The following is a 24,496-nucleotide window of genomic DNA, read 5'->3' as shown; positions in this document are numbered from 1 at the left end:
TTTTTACAATTCTGACCACTGTCCCTTTATGAGGTTATAACTCTTCAACACTTCAACGGATCTTGGCGATTCTGACACTGTTTTCTCGTGATATATTGTACTTCATGTTAATGGTAAAATTTATTCGATATAACTTGTGTTTATTTGTGAAAAAAATGGAAATTTGGCAAAAATTTTGATAATTTCACAATTTTCCAAATTTGAATTTTTATGCCCTTAAATCACAGAGATACGTCACGCAAAATACTTAATAAGTAACATTTGCCACATGTCTACTTTACATCAGCACAATTTTGGAACCAAAATTTTTTTTTGTTAGGGAGTTATAAGGGTTAAAAGTTGACCAGCAATTTTTCATTTTTACAACACCATTTTTTTTTAGGGACCACATCTCATTTGAAGTCATTTTGAGGGGTCTATATGATAGAAAATAACCAAATGTGACACCATTCTAAAAACTGCACCCCTCAAGGTGCTCAAAACCACATTCAAGAAGTTTATTAACCCTTCAGGTGTTTCACAGGAATTTTTGGAATGTTTAAATAAAAATAAACATTTACCTTTTTTTGACACAAAATTTACTTCAGCTCCAATTTGTTTTATTTTACCAAGGGTAACAGGAGAAAATGGACCCCAAAAGTTGTTGTACAATTTGTCCTGAGTACGACGATATCCCATATGTGGGGGTAAACTACTTTTGACAGAGCTCGGAAGCGAAGGAGCGCCATTTAACTTTTCAATGCAAAATTGACTGGAATTGAAATGGGACGCCATGTTGCGTTTGGAGAGCCCCTGATGTGCCTAAACATTGAAACCCCCCCACAAGTGACACCATTTTGGAAAGTAGACCCCTTAAGGAACTTATCTAGATGTGTGGTGAGCACTTTGACCCATCAAGAGCTTCACAGAAGTTTATAATGCAGAGCCGTAAAAATAAAAAATCATATTTTTTCACAAAAATGATTTTTTCGCCCCCAATTTTTTATTTTCCCAAGGGTAAGAGAAGAAATTGGACACCAAAAATTGTTGTGCAATTTGTCCTGAGTACGCTGATACCTCATATGTGGGTGTAAACCATTGTTTGGGTGCATGGCAGAGCTCGGAAGGGAAGGAGCGCCATTTGACTTTTCAATGCAAAATTGACTGGAATTGAGATGGGACGCCATGTTGCGTTTGGAGAGCCCCTGATGTGCCTAAACATTGAAACCCCCAGCAAATGACACCATTTTGGAAAGTAGACCCCTTGAGGAACTTATCTAGATGTGTGGTGAGCACTTTGACCCAACAAGTGCTTCACAGAAGTTTATAATGCAGAGCCGTAAAAATAAAAAATCATATTTTTTCACAAAAATGATTTTTCGCCCCCAATTTCTTATTTTCCCAAGGGTAAGAGAAGAAATTAGACCACAAAAGTTGTTTATCAATTTGTCCTGAGTACAACGATACCCCATATGTGGGGGTAAACCATTGTTTGGGCGCATAGCAGAGCTCGGAAGGGAAGGAGCGCCATTTGACTTTTCAATGCAAAATTGACTGGAATTGAGATGGGACACCATGTTGCGTTTGGAGAGCCCCTGATGTGCCTAAACATTAAAACCCCCAACAAGTGACACCATTTTGGAAAGTAGACCCCCTAAGGAACTTATCTTGATGTGTTTTGAGAGCTTTGAACCCCCAAGTGTTTCACTACAGTTTATAACGCAGAGCCGTGAAAATAAAAAAAAATGTTTTTCAGAAAAATGATATTTTAGCCCCCAGTTTTGTATAAGGGTAACAGGATAAATTGGACTCCAAAAGTTGTTGTCCAATTTGTCCTGAGTACGCTGATACCCCATATGTGGGGGGGGAACCACTGTTTGGGCGCATGGCAGAGCTCAGAAGGGAAGGAGCGCCATTTGGAATGCAGACTTAGATGGATTGGTCTGCAGGCGTCATGTTGCATTTGCAGAGCCCCTGATGTACCCAAACAGTATAAACCCCCCATAAGTGACCCCATATTGGAAAGTAGACCTCCCAAGGGACTTATCTAGATGTGTTGTGAGAACTTTGAACCCCCAAGTGTTTCACTACAGTTTACAACGCAGTGCCGTGAAAATAAAAAATCCCTTATTCCCACAAAAATGATTTTTAGCCCCCCAAATTTTTATTTTCACAGAGATAACAAGAGAACTTGGACCCCAAAAGTTGTTGTCCAATTTGTCCCGAGTACGCTGATGCCCCATATGTTGGGGTAAACCCCTGTTTGGGCGCACGGGAGAGCTTGGAAGGGAAGGAGCACTGTTTTACTCTTTCAACGCGGAATTGTCTGGAATTGAGATCGGACGCCATGTCGCGTTTGGAGAGCCCCTGATGTGCCTGAACAGTGGAAACTCCCCAATTCTACCTGAAACTAATCCAAACACACCCCTAACCCTAATCCCAACTGTAACCCTAACCACACCCCTAACCCTGACACACCCCTAATTCTAATCCCAACCCTAATCCCAACCGTAAATGTAATCCAAACCCTAACCCTAACTTTAGCCCCAACTCTAACTTTATCCCCAACCCTAACTTTAGCTCCAACCCTAGCCCAAACCCTAGCCCTAACCCTAGCCCTAACCCTAGCCCTAACCCTAGCCCTAACGGTAGCCCTAACCCTAGCCCTAACCCTAGCCCTAACCCTAGCCCTAACGGTAGCCCTAACCCTAGCCCTAGCCCTAACCCTAGCCCTAACCCTAACCCTAACCCTAGCCCTAATGGGAAAATAGAAATAAATACATTTTTTTAATTTTATTATTTTTCCCTAACTAAGGGGGTGATGAAGGGGGGTTTGATTTACTTTTATAACGTTTTTTATATTGGATTTTTATGATTGGCAGCTGTCACACACTAAAAGACGCTTTTTATAGCAAAAAAGTTTTTGCGTCTCCACATTTTGAGACCTATAATTTTTCCGTATTTTGGTCCACAGAGTCATGTGAGGTCTTGTTTTTTGCGGGACGAGTTGACGTTTTTATTGGTAACATTTTCGGACTTGTGGCAGTTTTTGATCACTTTTTATTCTGATTTTTGTGAGGCAGAATGACCAAAAACCAGCTATTCATGAATTTCTTTTGGGGGAGGCGTTTATACCATTCCACTTTTGGTAAAATTGATAAAGCAGTTTTATTCGTTGGGTCAGTACGATTACAGCGATATCTGATTTATATCATTTTTTTATGTTTTGGCGCTTTTATACGATAAAAGCTATTTTATAGAAAAAATAATTATTTTGGCATCGCTTTATTCTGAGGACTATAACTTTTTTATTTTTTTGGTTATGATGCTATATGGCAGCTCGTTTTTGCGGGACAAGATGACGTTTTCAGCGGTACCATGGTTATTTATATCCGTCTTTTTGATCGTGTGTTATTTCACTTTTTGTTCGGCGGTATGATAATAATGCGTTGTTTTTTGGCTCGTTTTTTTTTTTTTTCTTACGGTGTTCACTGAAGGGGTTAACTAGTGGGACAGTTTTATAGGTTGGGTCGTTACGGACGCGGCGGTAGTAAATATGTGTACTTTTATTGTTTTTTTTGTTTTTTTTTAGATAAAGAAATGTATTTATGGGAATAATATTTTTTTTTCTTCTTTATTTAGGAATATTTTTTTTTTTTACATGTGGAAATTTTTTTTAAAACTTTTTTACTTTGTCCCAGGGGGGACATCACAGATCGCTGTTCTGATAGTTTGCATAGCACTCTATCAGATCGGCGATCTCACTCACATCGCTGCAGGCTGGAAGTACTCCCTGCAGGACCCGGATGCAGCCCCGCGGCCATTTTGGATCCAGGGCCTGCAGGGAGGAGACGCTCGGTACAAGGTGAGTACATTCCCTTGTACCGATCGTCTCAGGGAAGCACGCAGGGAGCCCCCTCCCTGCGCGATGCTTCCCTGTACCTCCGGTACACCACGATCATGTTTGATCGTGGTGTGCCGGGGGTTAATGTGCCGGGGGCGGTCCGTGACCGCTCCTGGCACATAGTGCCAGATGTCAGCTGCGATAGGCAGCTGACACCCGGCCGCGATCGGCCGCGCTCCCCCCGAGAGCGCGGCCGATCGGCTATGACGTACTATTCCGTCACTGGGAATTAAGTCCCAGGTCACCTTGACGGGATAGTACGTCATATGGGATTAAGGGGTTAAAAATATTATCAAAAAAAGATTACCCATTTTATATGAAGATCACACTCTTATGGATATTCTGAAAGATGGGGTAAATGTGGTAGCCAGGAGAGCACAAACCATTGGGGATATTATTGCCCCAAATACAATTTCATTAATTGTCACACAAAAAATGTAGTATACAAAATAGAATGTACAGCCTGCCAATTATCATATGTAGGCTGTACAACACGTAAATTAAAAACGCGGATTACGGAACATATTAGGGATGCCAATAATCGCAACTTCACAACTAGGAACGTTTCCATGTTTCTAAACATTTTAGTACGATACACAATGGCGATACTACAGCCCTAAGAGTTCAGGGTATTGAGAAGGTTCACTACCATAACCGCGGGGGGGATATAAAGAGACGCTTACTTACTAGAGAAGCCTTTTGGATGTATAATTTGAATACTCGTTTCCCTGCGGGCTTGAACAAAAGGAATGAGATTTTATATCATTATTGTTGATATTTTAATCATGTTTTTAGATTTTGATGTTTTCTTTTCAGTCTCTTGTCAAAAGTTGCGCATCTGAGATCTGTAGGACCTGTTAATGTGTCACGTGATTTTGAAAGTATTGGTGATAGGTCCAGGGTCTCTATATATGTATAAGACTGAACGAAGGAATCATATGGGCATGAGTAAGATCCTGTGTGATCGAAACGCTAAGCCAATATCTATGTAACCACCTGTGTCATTTCACTATTGTAAGGATTGTCCTTTTTATGAAGTTGGACTAATACAGAATTTCACCATTTTATTGGAGCTGGAGTGTCCACATTTTCGTACATCGTAACTGCTTGGCGTCCAGGTCAGGACAATTCTCCGTGCTCAATTCCTGATGGTCTGGTTGGTGAGCTGGCTACGGCTTCTAGCCGATTTTTTTCTAATGTACTACAGTGTCTTGCTCTCTAATAGTAGTTTGTTTAAAAAATATAGTTTATATACAGTAATGGTATCAATGGTCATAAATTCATAAACTGTTATGCAGAATAATTACATGTATTCAGCCATTTAGACTCTTGATGAGTAAAGCAGGGCAAACACATAGGTGTACAAGGTACAGTATAATGTCTGCAGACAAGCTTATGTAAACATGTACTGTACATGATCACATACAGCTACTTAGGCTTATAATAGAAATCTATTAAATCAGATGAAAAGAAAAGCTGAAACGTGCTCCAACTATGTTACCCCAAATATAAGACACAGCGAGCAAGAGATTGTACTGTTTATGCTCATCTGCTTGGGTTGTGACCCGGCATAACCCTATACTGGTAAGAGCTGCTGGTCCGACCATTGACCCACATGCCGATGGGAAAAAAGCAAACCAAACAGGAAAAAGAGCAGTGAATACTGGGCACTGCCTCAGAATGAAGACAAGGGTATATGATCTCTTGATCTTTATTCATACATACAACATGGTTCGAAGTTTAGATATGAATACTTGATGAAAGAGTCACCTGACTTTGAAACGTGTTGTATGTATAAATACAGATTCAGAGAATATGCACCCTTGTATTCATACCTGATGAAGGAGACAACCTGACTTTGAAATATGTTGTATGTATGAACAACATCTGACTGGAGCACCTTGGGCCCACCAGTAGTGTTGAGCATTCCGATACTGCAAGTATCGGGTATCGGCCGATATTTGCTGTATCGAAATTCCGATACCGAGTTCCGATATTTTTGTGATATCGGAAATCGGAATCGGAAGTTCCAGTGTATGGTTCCCAGGGTCTGGAGGAGAGGAGACTCTCCTTCAGGCCCTGGGATCCATATTCATGTAAAAAATAAAGAATAAAAATAAAAAATATGGATATACTCACCCCTCCGACGGACCCTGGACCTTAGCGATGTAACCGGCAGCCTCCGTTCCTAAGAATGCAGTGAGTATAGGACCTGCGATGACGTCGCGGCTTGTGATTGGTCATTTGAGCGGTCACATGAGCGGTCACGCGACCAATCACAAGCCGCAACGTCATCTTAGGAACGGAGGCTGCCGGTTGACGGCTGAGGTCCGGGTCCATCGGAGGGGTGAGTATATCCATATTTTTTATTTTTATTCTTTATTTTTTACATGAATATGGATCCCAGGGCCTGAAGGAGAGTCTCCTCTCCTCCAGACCCTGGGAACCATATGCACCGCACATGCCTGGGAACTTATAGGAACTTCCGATTCCGATTTCCGATATCACAAAAATATCGGAACTCGGTATCGGAATTCCGATACAGCGAATATCGGCCGAAACCCAATATTTGCAGTATCGGAATGCTCAGCACTAGTTGTAACACATTTGACAACAAAGACACATTGGGAGGTGAGGGTGGAGGTGGTGGGTCCAATTTTGGCAGGGTTTTTTGGCTCTGGGTCTTCGTCCTAGTGGGAAGATGCTTTGTTTTTGTCCTTTGTTTTCTTGGCTGAGTGGGTGTGGTGGCCTCTGCAGCAGTCTTCTGGCATGGTGCTGGACTGGGCAGCGTTGTGGATGCTGGGAGGGGGCTGGGAGAGGGGAAAACCAGATGGACCGGCTGCCTGTTCCCCAGCCTGTGAAACTTGCCAGATTGCTCCATCGCTGGTGGATGATTGGGACTGCGTCTGTTCGTTGGCTGGTCAATGAGGGGCCACTTCAACAGAGGACGATCCAGGTTGCGTTGTGCTGCACCAGGTTCTGTGTGGAAAGTAAAGGAAAAAAAAAGATTAAATAATAGTAAGATAACACAAAAGAACTCACATTCGCTGAGCAAGCATAGGCCTCAGAAAAGCAAGGCTACAGTGGTATTTGTATTTCCTTAGACTTTGAGCAGCACCACTTTTAACCCGAATCTCTTCTCTCATGTTCTTGTTGAAGCGATCCTTCATAGACCACCAATGGACTCTTATTCTCTTCACTGTGAAGGGGGAAAAAATGGAAAAAAATAATTGTAAAACAATGCATCTACATTTACATTTTCACTGGGGCATAGACCACATTGCAATACTTACCAAAATACTTTCTGGCACATGGTGTTGCACAGTCCCAATCATCCAACAGTGATCTGGCCACTTCTTCCCAGAGTCGTCGAATCACAACAATTTTGGAGTGCTGACGATCACGGGTGTCCAACAACGGTACTCGCTCTTGCACAAGGTTAATTAGTTGCTCGATGTCAATGTCCTGCTTGGTTTCTTCCAGTTGTGGAACCTATAGATCAAATAAAACAAAAGAATTTTAAGTAAAACTGAAAACAAATTCATTACAACTCTGATGAAAATACTACTCACATCCCATCTTTCCATCTTCCATCCCATCACATGAGCCTGACAACCCTGGAAAGATTAATTTCCACCCGACTTCTCCTGCTCTTCATCACTGGAAGGTACCTGTAAAGAAATTGCATGATTTAACACATGTATAGTATTGCCAGTCAATACATACCAATCAGTATAGCAAGTGTGATTACATAATCGGTGTCATGTCCACCCTGGGAAGCAGTCAGTTCTTCACTTGAGGACATGGCTGAAGAGCAGGCAGCAGTCAAGTGAAACACTACAGAAAAGAACAGATAAGAAAAATTAAACTTGTTAAGAGCCAAACACAATGTAGCCAAAAAAAAAAAAAACAATGGACACCAATGCTTACATTACAAGCAGTAGTCCAACAACACAGCAGTTAGCAGAGGACAGGGACAGACGGCAGCACCAGGACAGACAGCAGCACCAGGAGAGACAACCAGTCTACAAGGAACAGAAAAAGCAGTGAGAGAGACATTTTCAAAAACTTCTATAGTTACATAGCCAGTGTTGTCCTCACCATGATGCCAGCACCAGGACAGATGGCATTACCAGGACAGATGGCAGCACGAGGAGTGACGGCAGCACCAGGAGAGACAACCAGTCTATAAGGAACAGAAAAAGCAGTGAGAAAGACAGACATTTTCAAAGCTTCTATAGTTACATATAGTTCTATAGGTTGATTGTGACTTGTAGGATCGCTACATCCAACTGGTGGCACTATAGAGTTTAAGTCCTCTTTTTCTCTGAAGAGGCAATTTGCATATTAAATTTCCCAGAGGAGCATTGCACGGCGAATAAGCCTCCTTACCTTGACAAGCCAGAGCTGGTATGTCACTCTCCACAAGGAGAAACCTTTACTCTTAGACCCCAGTCCAGAGCCTCTCACCTAGCCAAATTAGTTCTCATGCTTCGCACTGACGAGGGCCAACAGCCCGAAACACCGTGTTTGCGAATTGAGATACTGATTTGGCTTTTTATCCCAAGGCTACTTTCACACTAGCGTCGTGCACTGCACGTCGCTATGCGTCATTTTGTAGAAAAAAGGCATCCTGCAAAAGTGCTTGCAGGATGCGTTTTTTCTCCATAGACTTGCATTAGCGACGCATTGCCACACATCGCAACCATCGTGCAACGGTTGCGTCATGTTGCGTCGGACCATTGCCACCAAAAAACGTTGCATGTAACGTTTTTTGGTGCGTTGTGTCTGCCATTTCTGACCGCGCATGCGTGGCCGGAACTCTGCCCCCTCCTCCCCGCACCTCACAATGGGGCAGCGAATGCATTGAAAAACAGCATCCGCTGCCCCCGTTGTGCGGCGCTTTCACTGCTTTTGTTGGTACGTCGCAATGACGCAATTCATCGTGTGTCGTACGACGCTAGTATGAAAGTAGCCTAAGTCATATTGCACGACTCGTTAAAGGGTTGATTGTGACTTTGCAGGATCGCTATTCGCTACATCCAACAGGTGGCGCTATAGAGTTTAAGTCCTCATTTTCTCTGAAGAGGCAATTTGCATATATAGTTACATAGACAATGTTGTCCTCACCAGGATGGCAGCACCAGAAGAGACGGCAGCACTAGGACAGATGGCAGCACCTGGAGAGATGGCAGCACCAGGAGAGATAGCAGAACCAGGAGAGACAACCAGTCTACAAGGAACAGAAAAAGCAGTGAGAGAGAAAGACATTTTCAAAGCTTCTATGCTTACATAGACAGTGTTGTCCTCACCAGGAAGGCAGCTCCAGGAGAGATGGCAGCAGCAGGAAGACGGCAGCACCAGGAGAGACGGCAGCACCAGAAAGGCAGCAGCACCAGGAATGCGGCATCACCAGGAAAGCGGCAGCAACAGGACAGTGGCAACACCAGGATGGCGGCAGCAACAGGATGGTGACAGCAACAGGACGGCAGCAACAGAACTGGAGCAGCAGTCTACAAGGAACAGAAAAAAATTAGGACAGAGTACAGACAGCAAAGACAAACAGACATTTTCAAAGATAAAATACTTACATCTTGTCCAGTGTCTTGTGCACGCTTCCAGAGTCTTGAGAGTAATGAACTTCCTTTCTCCATACCCCTTTTATACATCAGGGATTTTGGAGATGGTAACATAATTTCCTGGACATCATTAGTGTGAAGTACACATGCGTATCAAACGCATGCGTACGAATGTCCTTGCGCAACAATGCGTTCCCTCAGACAGTAATGCTTTTTTTGATGCACTCATCCGCAATCATCTGCATGAAGACGATTGCGCAATATTTGACGCTTAAAAAATGCAACATGTTGCGTTCATTGCACACCGTGAAACGACGCATGCGCACGCATCTGCATGGGAACGCATACAGTCGCATGTCCCTGCGTATACCATGTTAAAGATATGTATGCATGAGGCATGCGAATGTATGTGGATCATACGCTGTGCACAGAAACGCAAATGTGAAACCAGCCCAAGTCACTGATGGGAGTAAGATTTGTGGTTAGCTACACGTTACTTTCTGCTTCACCTGATTCATTAGAAGCACATGCCTCTTAGTGAATCAGATGCCTTGCACTCCACCCTGCCCCCTCATCAAGACTGGCATAAATAATGTTGGTCTACATGAATTGCGGCCATAATATTAACTTTGCCTCCAAATTACCCAGTTCCATGGGTTGTAAACTTCCTGATTATGTTGCTCATCATGGACAAAGGAGCATCATAAACTCTGGAGATGGTCTTATAACCTTGATATTGCTGATATTGCTGGTATTTTTCAACAATTTTGGTTCTCAGATCCTCAGACAGTTCTCTTCTGCTCTTTCTGTTCTCCATACTAAGGGCTCATACTCACATGCGAGAAACTCGGATGAGTCTCGCATGTCAATACCCGGCACTGCACCCTGCACTTGGATCGGAGCATTCAGCACATGTATTGCTATGCGGCCGCATGCTCCGATCCGAGTGCCGCGTGCAGTGCCAGGTATTGACGTGCGAGACTCATCCACGTTTCTCACATGTGAGTATGAGCCCTTAGTGTAACACACACAGACACACAATACAAAGATTGAATCAACTCCCCTTTTTATCTGGTTTCAGATGTGATTTTCCTATTGCCCAAACCTGCTACTTGCCGCTGATGTGTTTAAAGGAGCATCATATGGGGTTTTGGGTTAAATCATGTTCTATTTGCCTTTTTTCTCTGTTGTTTTTTTTATGTTGTTCCAATACACACAAATGGAATAAACATGTGTATAACAAAACATGTTATTGCAATGCATTTAAGGGAAAAATACTTCATTTTCTGTAACAATCATATAGGTGCCAACTTTTTTTGCCCATGACTGTATTATTATTGTTTATTTTTAGAGCACTATTAACCCCTTAAAGACTGATCCACTTTGTTCAATAATGACTGAGCCAGATTTTCCAAATCTGACCAATCTCACTTTATCTATATTTATATAAAAGAGCTATTTCAATCAGATGAGTCGCCAGTGTTGTTTTGGAGACTTTTTTGTAGGCATGCTTTGTTGAGCAATATTTAAGACCTTTGTAAGGAAGGAGAACAGGCTTTGAGTACTTCTGAGACACAGAAACCGGAACTGCCGAGGCTGCATCCAGTGCTGCAGGGGGGAAGGAAATGGGAACCGGACAGGACCCATGACCTGAAGAGAGGGGGCGTGGTAAGCAAGGGAAAGAGAGAGAATTTAGCATGGGAAAAGCCAGAGGATTCCCATCGTAGGAGAGAGAAGGCAGGGACCAGCTGCGCTCTGTGAGTGGAGCTGAGGCATGGAGAAGAGACCAAGGAAGGGTTCAGTGAGGGCTCCCAAATACCGGTGGGTGCGCAGAGATACAGGTGCTGAGGGAAACAGCACGGTGTGGGTATCCAGGTACCAGTGGGTATACTGAGGGACAAGTGCTCTGAGAACTATCGTGGTGCATGCATTCAGTTAACAGCGGGTGCATAGTGAAGCACACACCGAGCAGAGACTTGTGCAGAGCTCCACACTTCAGCTCCAGAGATTAATGGACTAGGGGCTCAGCGGGCAAAACCGATGACCGCCCGCTGTCACCTGAAGCGAGACTGTGTGTTGGACGGGGAAGCCTGAAGACACAGTGTCAGCATTTCATCATTCGTCAGACTGCAAGTGTCTAAAGGACATCAGAGTCACAATAAGTTAAATTTGATAACGAGACTTCTGTATTGAATAACAATTACACCGTTTTCACCTGTTTCTCCCCTCCCTGTTATCTCCCTGCGAGGAGTTCATTATTGTTCATTAAATCGCACTTTTGTTGACCCTTGCTCTCCACCTCTGTGTTACTGCATCCATTTACCTGCTTACATCTTCACCCCCCAAGCCTGTTTTCACCTTCATGACCAGGCCAAATTTTACAATTCTGACCAGTGTTAATTTATGTGGTAATAACTCTGGAATGCTTTAACATATCCCAGTGATTCTGAGAAAGTTGTTTTCGTGGCATGTTATATGTGATAGTGGCTCACTTTGGTCAATATGATTTTTGTTTATGTATGAAAATATAAAAAATTTACCAAAAATTAGAAAATTTAGCAATTTTCAAAGTTTAAATTTTTATGCCATTTTGTCAGATAGTTATACAGCACAAAATAGTTAATACATTTCATTTCCCATGTCTACTTTATATCTTCATCATTCTTGAAACAGATTTTTTTTAGTTAAGAAGTTAGAAGGGTTAAAAGTTTATCAGCAATTTCTAATTTTTACAACAAAATTTACAAAACCATTTTTAAGGACCACATCACATTGGAAGTGACTTTGAGGGGCCTATTTGACAAAAAACTGACAAAAGTCAAATTATTCTGAAAACAGCACCCCTCAAAGTGCTCTAAACCATTTTCAATAAGTTTATTACCTCTTCAGTTTGTTTACAGGAATTATGGGATCGTGGAAGGAAAAAATTAACATTTTACTTTTTTCACAAAAATGCTACTATAGCCCCAATTTTTTTATTTTCAAAAGGGTAACAGGAGAAAATGAACCTCAAAATTTATTGTACAGTTTCTCCCAAGATACTCCATATGAGGGAGAAAACTACTGTTTTGGTGCATGGCTGGGTTTGGAACGGAAGGACCACAGTTTGACTTTTTGAACTCACAATTGGCTAGAATCGAGAATTGACGCCATGTAGTGTTTGTGGAGCGCCCCCACTGTCACAGGGCCGAGGGGTACCCGGTACCGGGCCTCTCTGTCTCGGTTCTGGGATTGTCACGGTGGCTAGACCCGATCCGTGACCCTGCTAAGGGGCGTCCAGTAAAAGTTGAGAATGATGATGTGTGGTGCAGGGTGCGATGAATAACGAGGACACAGGGTTGCAGTCTCTTTACCTCTTTACTGAAGGCTTCAGGATCCTCAATCCAGAGTACGGTTAACAGGGCTGTCTGAGACCGGCCGGTCCGATAGCACCTCCAGAGTTCCCTTTGCAGGTGGAAATCTGTGCCTTACTTCTAGTGCTTGTGTGTTGTAGTCCTTCCCTGCTGAGCACCACAGGATAGTCCTCACAACTGTTGTGTCTGTTTCTGATGTTCCCTCACAACTGATTCTGATGTTCTTCTCCGTCCCCCAGATGATATGGCTAGGACGCACCCATATGACGGGTAGGCCTGGAGTTCTTCCGGGACCCTAGAGTCGCCCCTCTCCCACTGTTGCCCCCTATGTCTGCTTAGGTGATTTAGGTGAGACAGCCCGCCTATAACTGACTGTCCTGCCGTTGGTTTGAACTAAGGCTTGGAGCCAGTACTTCCTCGGCATTTCCGGCCACTGGCTACGCGCCTCAGTAGGATGTTGCCTCGATCTTACAGCACAACTCCTACTGGTGTTTTCTCCTTGTTGCCTTGATCTCGTTTCTCACTCTTCACAATAAACCTCGCTTCTTGTCCTTTCTTGGGGTACCGCCGCAATGAAGTGCAGGCGCAGTCCCGTAACATTCTTTCTGTTCGCTAGGCCTCTGTCAGGATCCCACCCCTGACAGGGACCCCCCTGAATCTTCCCCTGCAACACCCTCTGTCACAGGATGTTGCCTGGTTTCAACCCAGTCAGCTTTCTGTCTAACTTCCTATCTAACCCCCAGTTTTACCAGATTGTGAGGAGTGGCCTAATACATAACACCCTTAGCTCCCCCTGGAGGCCAGACTGTGAAGTGTATTGGTGTCTGTGATACCTGGTCAGGTGAACTCCTTCAAGTGCCATCAGACGTACCATCACTCCCCTTAGCGGCGGAGCATCAGTACTGCAACGACCAGGACTCTGGGGTGCTGCACTCCCCCCCGGTTAAATCCAGTACACCTGGACTGGGAAGAAAACAACAATACATTTCAGCAAAAAGACATACAATTTTTAGAAATGCAAAAACAAGTAAATTTTAACAGAGCTTCCCTTTATGGGAGGTGAGAACACTTGAATGTTACAAACATGGTTAAATATTTTAAATAACATACCATAAATAACTTCTATTACCCAACCAGGTATTCTACTTAGTGCAATTACTGAACAATAATTTAACTTTGCCTCTAAGGACGTATAAGCTGAATCCACTAAAGGCTTACTATAAGACTAACTTTTTCTTTAAGGGCGTATAAGCTAAACCCACTAAAGACTTACTCATGAAACACTACAATGCTAATCAACTTTTCTTCATTTTTCCAACTTTACATTCGCAGGACTGCCTGTCTATCTGCCCCAGGCCTACTGCCTCTCGCTCTTTTGCAGGACCGCCTAGTTCCTCGTCTGGGCCTACTGCCTTTCTCTTTCGATACACAGTATAGGACTTATCAATAATGTTGAGCGATACCTTCCGATATCGGAAAGTATCGGTATCGGAAAGTATCGGCCAATACCGTCAAAGTATCGGATCTCGCCGATTCCGATACCCGATACCAATGCAAGTCAATGGGACGAAAATATCGGAATGAAAATAAACCCTTTCTTTCCTTGTAGGTTCATTCTACATGAAGGAAAACAACTAAGAATAATGTAGGATGTATTGGGGGAGGTGGCAGAGACATTAAAGGCATAGAGGTTTAGCCCAATCAAATAGAATAGCAGGAATTTTAAAAAAATTTTAAGACGTTCGGAGTTACAAAGATATTGACTATGTTAAGATTTTTTTTATTTTGTCAGATATTGATGTTTCACTACTTCCACGCCCTTCACCCTCTTTTTTACTTCTCCCACACTTTCTTCTTCATCATCATCATCAGCATCTTTGACATCAAGTACTTCTTCACCTTATTCATCCTCTTCTTCATCTTCTACCTATAATTATTTTTTTTTACATTGTTCATATTCTTTTTATTTAACTCTTATTCTTCTTCATATTCAAGTTCTTCATCATATTCTTATTTGTGACAGGCATTCCCGTAGTTGTTATCTATAAAAGTTTGAAGATTACACCTTCCGTTCTGCCTGTCACAAAAGAGTTACATTTGTCCGCGTTCAGTTTGGCCTGCAGCATCAGGCTTTATCCAGGGGCACCACGAGGAGGAACGGACTCACCCCCATACACTGCTTAGTCTTCTTCTGCTTATAATTTAGATAATATCTTTTGCTCTGATATTTAGTCTTATGCTTAATGTTCTTCTGCTCTTTGTTCTGCAGCCTCTTGTTCTTCTGCTTCTCGGTCTCCCATGTCGTCGTCGTCTCCAGGGTCGTTGTCTCCGGGGTCGTCGTCATCGGGGTGGTCTTCAGGGTCATCGTCTCCAGGGTCGTCGTCATCTCAGTGGTTGTCGTCTCTGGTGTCGTCGTCATCTTAGGGGTGGTTTTCCGGGTCATCGTCTTTAGGGTCTTGAACTTGGAAATGTAGCAGAAGGTACAAGAAGGCTGAGAAAATGCCGAGAAACAGCTGATGGAACTGGAACTCGGATGGCTACCCGAAGGTCCAAGAGCCAATGGAACTACCGAGGACCAGCTGACGTTACTGGAACCTGGTTACTAAGCAGGAGGTACCCGTGCCTGAAAGCACTACCATGGACCACCTGACGTTGGTGGAACTCGCATACCCAGAGGGAGGCACCTAAGCCAAAGGCTCTGCCCGGAACCAGCTGACGGTACTGGAACCAGGATGGGGAGCAGAAGGTACAAGAGCAAAAGACACTGCCGAGAACCAGCTGACGGTACTGGAACCCGGATGGGTAGCCGAAGGTCCAAAAGCCAATGGAACTACCGAGGACCAGCTGACGTTACTGGAACCCGGTTACTAAGCAGGAGGTACCCGTGCCTGAAAGCACTACCAAGGACCACCTGACGTTGGTGGAACTCAGATACCCAGAGGGAGGCACCTAAGCCAAAGGCTCTGCCCGGAACCAGCTGACGGTACTGGAACCAGGATGGGGACCTATTCAAGCTTGTCTTCTTACAGCCCCAACTAGTGGGGTTGGAGCAAAGGGTCAGCAGGGGGAGCAGAGTGTAGGCCGAAGCCTGCACTGGAGGCATTTGGAGGTCTGTTGTGTCTGCGTGGCATTTGCAGGACACGTTGCCAGCAACACAGCAGGGGAACAGCTGGCGGTGCTGAACCCCACTGACACATTGGCGGGTGTTTTTCTCTGTGCAGCCAGTACTTCCGGGCACCAACTGGCGGTGTTAGAGCCCAGGGTCAGCAGGAGCAGAGGGAGCAGAGTGTAGGCCGAAGCCTAATTGAACCAATTTTAAAGGTAACCTTTAACCCCCCCTCAGGTGTTACAAACTAGAAGAGCCACACCTTATGCAGCAGTAGTGCTGCACAAGTCAAAGGTTGCTCTTTTAATTTTGTTCCTTGCACAAGCTGAATGAAACACGTACAACATTTTGGCCCTTATACAGTCAATCTGTCTTGGAGGCGGGAGTTCCCTTCATAATGAGACGCAGCACAGCTGGCAAAAATACCAACTTGGTGCTTGGCGCGGCCTCTTGAGAATCGCATTTTGATGTACAGGAGTCTGCGATGTTGCGTTATCCCTTGGCCATGCGCTGTCCGTCTTCTGACATCATTTGATGTCGGCCGGTGCGGTTCGCGATGCCCATGACTCCCAGCCCCGCAGTGTCTTTACATTGTTTCACACTGCGGGGCTGGGATTCATGGCCTTGCGCAGTACATATGTTCGCCTCTCACTCGGGTCCTTACACCTGCTTCAGACTGTGCGGCGTCAGCTGATCCCTTATCGCATGCCACGGCCATGAAGCCGTACAGTCTGAAGAAGGCGGAAGGAGATGAGTGACAGGCGAACATATGCACTGCTCATGCCCGTCAATCACACCCTCGCAGTCAAAATAAATAAGACACCGAGGGGCGTTGTGTCGGGCAGGGCGGCCGCAGAGGCACAGCCAGCCAAACAATGATGTGAGAAGATGGGCAGCGCTACCAAGGGGGGTGCAGCGTGTCATTACAAAGGAAAGTCACACCTCAGGGACGTTTTAATGGTCTCAGGGGACACATTTTAGACGTGTTCAGTTCCACGTGTGCAAGGAGAATAAGTTTATGAGCCACCTTGCACAAATGCAGCATGACTGCTGTACAAGGTGGCTGTAATACATACAAACGCCTGGGGGGGGGACAGGTTCCCTTCAATTTCAGTTCTTGTGTCTGCGTGGCTTTTGCAGGACACGTTGCCAGCTACACAGCAGGGGAACAGCTGGCGGTGCTGAACCCCACTGACACATTGGCGGGTGTTTTGCTCTGTGCAGCTAGCACTCCCGGGCGCCAACTGGCGGTGTTAGAGCCCAGGGTCAGCAGGAGGAGCAGAGGGAGCAGAGTTAGGCCGAAGCCTGCACTGGTGGCAGCTTTGTGTCTGCGTGGCTTTTGCAGGACACGTTGCCGGCTACACAGCAGGGGAACAGCTGGCGGTGCTGAACCCCACTGACAGAGTGGCTGGTGTTTTGCTCTGTGCAGCCAGCACTTCCGGGCCCCAACTGGCGGTGTTAGAGCCCAGGCTCTGCGGGAGGAGCAGAGTGTAGGCCGAAGCCTAATTGAACCAATTTTAAAGGTAACCTTTAACCCCCCCTCAGGGGTCACAAACTAGAAGAGCCACACCTTGGCCAGCAGTAATGCTGCACAAGTCAAAGGTTGCTCTTTTAATGTTTTTTCCTTGCACACGCTGAATGAAACCCGTATGACATTTAGCCCCTTATACAGTCAAAACTGTCTTGGAGGCGGGAGTTTCCTTCGTAATGTGACGCAGCACAGTTGTCAAGAATCCCACCTTGGTGCTGGGCGCGGCCTCCTGAGCGTCGGTATTTGCTGCACAGGAGTCTGCGCTGTCGTGTTATCCCTTGGCCTTGCGCTGTTAACGCTGCCCGTCTTCTGACTTCATTTAATGTCGGCCGTTGCGGTTCGCGATGCCCATGAACACCAGCCCCGCAGTGTCTTCTCATTTATTCACACTGCGGGGCTGGGATTCATGGCCTGGCGCAGTCAATATGTTCGCCTCTCACACTCGTGTCCTTACACCTGCTTCAGACTGTGCGGCGTCAGCTGATCCCTTATCGCATGCCACAGCCATGAGGCCGCACAGTCTGAAGAAGGTGGAAGGAGATGAGGGACTGGCGAAGATATGCACTGCTCATGCCCATCAATCACACCCTCGCAGTCAAAATAAATAAGACACCGAGGGGCGTTGTGTCGGGCAGGGCGGCAGCAGAGGCGCAGCCAGCCAACCAAGGATGCCAGAAGACGGGCAGCGCTACCAAGGGGGTTGCAGCGTGTCATTACAAAGGAAAGTCACACCTCAGGGACGGTTTAATGGTCTCAGAGGACACATTTTAGACGTGTTTCATTCGGCGTGTGCAAGGAGAGTAACTTAATGAGCCACCTTGTACAAATGCAGCATTACTGCTGTACAAGGTGGCTGTTATACATACAAACACCTGGGGGGGGGACAGGTTCCCTTAAATTTCAGTTCTTGTGTCTGCGTGGCTGTTGCAGGACACGATGCCGGCTACACAGCAGGGGAACAGCTGGCGTTGCTGAACCCCACTGACACATTGGCGGGTGTTTTTCTCTGTGCAGCTAGCACTTCCGGGCGCCAACTGGCGGTGTTAGAGCCCAGGGTCAGCAGGAGCTGAGGAAGCAGAGTGTAGGCCGAAGCCTGCACTGGCGGCAGCTTTGTGTCTGCGTGGCGTTTGCAGGACACGTTGCCGGCTACACAGCAGGGGAACAGCTGGCGTTGCTGAACCCCACTGACACATTGGCTGGTGTTTTTCTCTGTGCAGCTTGCACTTCCGGGTGCCAACTGGCGGTGTTAGAGCCCAGGGTCAGCAGGAGGAACAGAGTGTAGGCCGAAGCCTGCACTGGACTAAGTTGAAAGGGAACATTTAACCCCCCCCCCCCCAAGGCGTTTGTAGCTGAAAGAGCCATCTTGTACAGCACTAATGCTGGAAAAGGTAAACTTAGCTCTTTTAATTATCCTTGCAAACGCTGTACTTGACACTTATGAAATGTGTCCCCTCACACCGTTAAACCGTCCGGTAGGTGGAACTTTAATTTGTCATGTGACGCAGCACAGCCGTCATCTTAACCCCCTTGGCGCCGTGCGCAGCCTCCTCAGTGTTGTTTGAATCTGTCCCGGAGCCTGCGCTGTTATGTTAGCCCTTGGCCATGCACACATTTTGCGCTGCCCGTCTTCTGACATCAATTGATGTTAGGCTGGCTGCGCCTGTGCGGCCGCCCTGGCCAAGATCCCGCCTCGCTGTGTCATCTAATGTAATCACTCTGCGGACCTGTGATCCATGGGCATGAGCAGTGCATATCCTCGCCTCTCACTCCCCTCCCTACGGCTTCTTCAGACTGTGCGGCGTCACGGCCATGGCATGCTATTAGGGATCAGCTGACGTTGCACAGTCTGAAGAAGGTGTAGGGAGATGAGTGAGAGGCGGAGGTTAAGATATGCACTTCACATGTCCATGGATCACAGGCCCACAGTGGGATTAAATCAGAAGACACTACGAGGCGGGATCTCGTCCAGCGCGGCCACACAGGCGCAGCCAGCCTGAGACCAAATAATGTCAGAAGACGGGCAGCGCTAAGTGTGCATGTCCAAGGGCTAACATAACAGCGCAGGCTCCGGGACAGATTCAAACAACGCTGAGGAGGCGGCGCACGGCGCCAAGGGGGTAAGAATGACGGCTGTGCTGCGTCACATGACAAATGAAAGTTCCACCTACCGGACGGTTTAACGGTGTGAGGGGACACATTTCATAAGTGTTAGGTTCAGCATGTGCAAGGAGCACCACGAAAAGAGGCACTTTTTCCTTTTGCATCATTACTGCTGCACAAGGTGGCTCTTTCAGTAAGAAACGCCTGGGGAGGGGGGGTGGACAGGTTCCCTTAAATTTAAGTTGTTGTGTCTGCGTGGCGGTCGCATGACATGTTGCCGTATACACAGCAGGGGAGCAGCAGGCATTACTGAACCCCACTAACACATTGGCGAGGTGTTTGGCTCTGTGCGGACAGCACTTCCAGGCAACAACTAGCGGTGTTGGAGCCCAGGGACAGCAGGAGGAGGAGGTGGAGGAGATAGGAGGGATTGCCACACACAGCAGGGGAGCAGCTGACGTTACTGAACCCCAATAACAGAGGAGCAACTGTTGACTGTGCGGACAGCACTTCCAGGCAACAACTAGCGGTGTTGGAGCCCAGGGACAGCAGGAGGAGCAGATAGGAGGTATTGCAGCACACACAGCAGGGGAGCAGCTGACGTTACTGAACCCCAATAACAGAGGAGCGACTGTTGACTGTGCGGACAGCACTTCCAGGCAACAACTAGCGGTGTTGGAGCCCAGGGACAGCAGGAGGAGCAGATAGGAGGTATTGCAGCACACACAGCAGGGGAGCAGCTGACGTTACTGAACCCCAATAACAGAGGAGCGACTGTTGACTGTGCGGACAGCACTTCCAGGCAACAACTAGCGGTGTTGGAGCCCAGGGACAGCAGGAGGAGGAGGTGGAGGAGATAGGATGGATTGCCACACACACAGCAGGGGAGCAGCTGACGTTACTGAACCCCAATAACAGAGGAGCGACTGTTGACTGTGCGTACAGCACTTCCAGGCAACAACTAGCGGTGTTGGAGCCCAGGGACAGCAGGAGGAGGAGGTGGAGGAGATAGGAGGGATTGCCACACACACAGCTGGGGAACAGCTGACTTTACTGAACCCCAATAACAGATGAGCGACTGTTGACTGTGCGGACAGCACTTCCAGGCAACAACTAGCGGTGTTGGAGCCCAGGGACAGCAGGAGGAGCAGATAGGAGGTATTGCAGCACACACAGCAGGGGAGCAGCTGACGTTACTGAACCCCAATAACACGGCAGCAAGTGTTGACTCTGTGGACAGCACTTCCAGGCAACAACTAGCAGTGTTGGAGCCCAGGGACAGCAGGAGGAGCAGAGGAACACAGTGTAGGCCAAAGCCTGATTGGAGAAAGTCGAAAAGGAACCTTTAACCCCCCCAAGGCGTTTGTAGCTGAAAGAGCCAGCTTGTGCAGCACAAAGGATGCAAAAGGAAAAGGTGGCTCTTTTCATTATGCTCCTTGCAAACACAGAACTAAACACTTATAAAATGTGTCCCCTGATACCGTGAGACCGTCCCGGAGGTGGGACTTTCCTTTGTAATATGACGCAGCACAGCCGTCATTCCTACCCCCTTGGCACCGTGCCCCGGCTCCTCAGCCTTGTTTGATTCCGTCCCGGAGCCTGCGCTGTTATGTTATCCCTTGGCCAGCACACTTAGCGCTGCCCATCTTCTGACATCATTTGGTGTCAGTCTGTCTGCGCCTGTGCGGCCGCGCTGGCTGAGAGCCCACCTCGCAGTGTCGTCTAATGTAATCCCACCGTGGGCCTGGGATCCGTGGCCATGCGCAGTGCATATCCTCGCCTCTCACTCCCCTCCCTCCGGCTTCTTCAGACTGTGCGGTGTCACGGCCATGGCATGCTATTAGGCATCAGCTGACGGCGCACAGTCTGAAGAAGGCAAAGGGAGATGAGTGAGAGGCGGAGGTGAAGATATGCACTGCGCATGCCCATGGATCCCAGGCCTGCAGTGTGATTAAATCAGAAGACACTGCAAGGCGGGATCTCGGTCAGCGAGGACGCACAGGCGCAGTCAGCCTGACACCAAATGATGTCAGAAGAGGGGCAGCTGTCATGGTTCCCAATGGCAAGGGAACGTAAAAAACACATAAGTAACGAACGAGCTCTCGGGTGATGGAAACTCGAGTTGACCGTGAGCTAAATCTACCACACAACTAACAGTAGCCAGGGAGCATACCTACGGCTTCCTATATGCCACGCGCCAGCCGGAGGACTAACTACGCCTGGTAGAGGAAGAAACAGACCTGGCTTACCTCTAGGGAAATCCCCCAAAAGATGATAGCAGCCCCCCACATGTAATAACGGTGAATTAAGAGGAAAAGACATACACAGTATGAAAGTAGATTTAGCAAAGAGAGGTCCACTTACTATATAGCAGAAGGATACAAAAGAGGACTTCACGGTCAACTGAAAACCCTTTCAAAAACCATCCTGAAATTACTTTAAGACTCCTGTGTCAACTCATGACACAGGAGTGGCAATTTCAGCCCGCAAGAGCTTCCAGCTACAGAGAATTACAAAAACTGCAAACTGGACAAAAGGTACAAAACAAAAGGACAAAGTCCACTTAGCTGATCAGCAGACTAGTAGCAGGAACATGCAACCGAAGGCTCTGGTTACAATGATGACCGGCAAGGAAATGACTGGGGAGCAAGGCTAAATAGGAAACTCCCAAACACTGATGGAAGCAGGTGAACAGAAGAAGCAAAGTGCAAACAAGTCACCAGTACCACCAGCAACCACCAGGGGAGCCCAAAAAGCGGATACACAACAGGCAGCGCTAAGTGTGCCTGGCCAAGGGATAACATAACAGCGCAGGCTTCGGGACAGAATCAAACAACGCTGAGGAGCCGGAGCACGGCGCCAAGGGAGTAAGAATGACAGCTGTGCTGCGTCACATTACGAAGGAAAGTCCCACCTACGGGACGGTTTTACGGTATCAGTGGACACATTTTATAAGTGTTAAGTTCTGCGTGTGCAAGGAGCTAAACAAAAAATAGCTACCTTTTCCTTGTGCAGCATTACTGCTGCACAAGGTGGCTCTTTCAGTAACAAACGCCTGGGGGGGGGACAGGTTCCCTTACATTTCAGTTGTTGTGTCAGCGTGGCGGTCGCAGGACACATTGCCGGCTACACAGCTGGGGATCAGCTGACATTACTGACACCCAATAACACTGGGTCGTATGTTTTGACTGTGCAGACGGCACTTCAGAGCCTCAACTGGCGGTGTTGGAGCCCAGGAATTAAAGTTCAGGTGGTAGAAAGATGAACACAACAGGAGACCTGGATACTGTAGACAGTCACCTAATTATTTAATCAGGAAGAGGAGTGGCAAATTCCTGCGAGATCCAGGCCTGGTTCATTTTCAGGAAAGTAAGCCGGTCAACGATATTGGAGGATAGTCGCATGCGACAGTCAGTTAGTACACCACCTGCAATACTAAAGACGCGTTCCGATAATACACTAGCCGCAGGGCAAGCCAGCACCTCCAATGCATACTGGCTTAGCTCTGGCCATGTATCCAGCTTTGAGACCCAAAACTTGAAATGGGAAGAGCCGTCTGGGAGTACAGCAAGAGGGCAAGACATGTAGTCTGTCACCATCTGATGGAACCGTTGCCTCCTGCTGACTGGAGCCGTCTGTGATGGTGTAGACTTTTGTAGCAGGCACACAAAACTGTGCCACAGTTGGGCCATACTGGTCTTGCCTTGGGCAGAGGCACTGCTTCTGCTCCCTCTTTGTGCAGAGCCTCCTCCACTGCCTGGATGCACTGAGCTGCTTTGTAATGCACTAGCAGCATTTCTCTCAGTTGGACTGGAGAAGATGATGGAATTCACCAGTGTGTCTTGGTACTCCCGCATTTTGGTTCAACGGTGTGATGAGGCTTTCTACGTTGTCCCGGTAGCGAGGATCGAGGAGGGTGAACACCCAATAATCAGACATGTTGAGAATGTGGGCCATGCGGTGGTCGTTTCTCAGTCACTGCAGCATGTAATCCACCATGTGCTGCAGACTGTCAACTGGCCAAGAAACGCTGTCCCCTGCTTGAGGGGTGATCTCTGCCCGCTCGTCATCACCCCACCCTTGCTGTACACACTGACTACTGGACAATTGTGTAACTCCCTCCTCTGGATGGATGTCTTCCTCCTCCATTGACTCCTCCTCATCCTCCTCACAAAGTGTCCCCTGCCTACGGGTTTGTGAGGAACCACGTGGCGCTGACTGTCCAGAAGATAATGGAAATGGTGAATCCTCATCCTCCACCTCTTCCACAACATCATCCCTTAGCGCTTGCAGTGATTTTTCAAGCAGGCAGATAAGGGGGACAGTCATGCTGACTAGTGCATCATCTGCACTCGCCATCCGCGTGGAATAATCGAAGGCAAGCAAAACCTGGCAGACGTCCTTCATAGTGGCCCACTCAGTGGTTGTGAAGTCTGAACGGCGTGGAGTGCGATTTCCTTGCTCCTGATGCAGCTGGTACTCCATTACTGCTGGCTGCTGCTCATACAACCGCTCCAACATATGTAATGTGGAATTCCACCTGGTGGGTAGGTCACATATGATGCGATGTTCCGGAAGGTGGAATCGGCGCTGCAGAGCTGCAATGCACGATCTTGCCATGCTGGAACACCACAAGTGAGCACACTCTAGGCGGACCTTGTGCAGCAGTGCATCAAGATCCGGATAGTCCCTCAAAAAACTCTGCACGACCAAATTGAGCACATGTGCCAGACATGGGATGTGAGTGAGGTTGCCGAGGCCCAGAGCTGCCACCAGATTTCGGCCATTATCAAACACTACCATGCCTGGCTGGAGATTCGCTGCCACAAACCACACATTGCTCTCCTGCTTGATGGCATTCCAGAGCTCCTGCGCTGTGTGGCTTCGATTCCCCAAATAAATTAATTTCAAGACGGCCTGTTGACGTTTGGCCACGGCTGTGCT

The sequence above is a fragment of the Ranitomeya variabilis genome, chromosome 1 (genome assembly GCF_051348905.1).
Source record: "Ranitomeya variabilis isolate aRanVar5 chromosome 1, aRanVar5.hap1, whole genome shotgun sequence".
NCBI classification, from domain to species: Eukaryota; Metazoa; Chordata; class Amphibia; order Anura; family Dendrobatidae; genus Ranitomeya; species Ranitomeya variabilis.
This window is presented reverse-complemented; position numbering follows the sequence as displayed.